Raw genomic sequence first — 1167 nt, forward strand, 5'->3', positions numbered from 1 at the left:
TCATGGATCTCGTGCTTCCCATAGCCGCCCTGTTATTGATCCTGTTGTACGTTCCCATTCTCGCCATCATCATGGCTCTTTTCCTGATAAGTTGATGTAACGACACGTCGGCCATATTTCTCCAGCAAACCTGCACCTTAGCAACTGTAGGAGAGAGGGCGTTCCAACGCCATGGACAATCTTCTAGATATATACAGTCCTCATCCACACTAAAAAAAAATTATTTTATGTTACTAACCGAATACAGAAGGGGAGATCTCAGTCTGAACTTGTTTTTAGCTTCTAGTCAGTGTTACACAGGCCTCATTATTCAGTTACTAACGGTCATTTGAAATATGTGACAAGGGCCATTTTTACTCCAGGTCTGACAGAAAAGACCAGAACTACTAACTGTAGAATATACCCATCTGACAGATACCAAATCAGAGGACAAACTGCTAAATAATAAATATATCAAAGCCGACCCTAATACACTACAGGAACTAGAGGCAATTAGGCTACGTTCACACTAGTGTTGTGCGCCGTTGCGTCGGCGACGCAACGCACAACGCACGCAAAAACGCGTCAAAACGCACGCAAAAACGCTGCGTTTTGCGACGCATGCGTCGTTTTTTGCCGAAAATCGGACGCAAGAAAAATGCAACTTGTTGCGTTTTCTTGGTCCGACGCTTGCGGCAAAAAAGACGCATGTGTTGCACAACGCAACAAAAAAAAACGCATGCGTCCCCCATGTTAAGTATAGGGGCGCATGACGCATGCGTCGCCGACGCAAACCCGACGCACATTAGCTTAACGCTAATGTGAACGTAGCCTTAGTGCAGAGCTGGAACACTGCAGCATGCAGGACCCCATGACAGAGCTCTGACTGCAGGAAACCTTCAGAGGAAAACTCACTTTACTCACTGCTGCAGACACTTTTCATACATTACAAGGAGGTGACCCCGGCACTGTATACACAAATCTATCCCAAATCTTTATAAAGTCTGCAAATTCCCCCATGGACCTAGCCAACTAAACGCTGCCTGAGGACACTCCTCCCCTTCCCTCACAGGTGGAGCAGCAGCAGCGGTCTCATCGGCTGCAGCCTGTCTTGTCTTCGCTGCCTCCTCCACGTGCTCTGCTGCTCTCCCGCCTTCTCGGCCAGAACTCAACTCATAACAGGCGGAT

Source organism: Ranitomeya variabilis, chromosome 1 (genome assembly GCF_051348905.1).
Source record: "Ranitomeya variabilis isolate aRanVar5 chromosome 1, aRanVar5.hap1, whole genome shotgun sequence".
In the NCBI taxonomy this organism is placed as follows: domain Eukaryota; kingdom Metazoa; phylum Chordata; class Amphibia; order Anura; family Dendrobatidae; genus Ranitomeya; species Ranitomeya variabilis.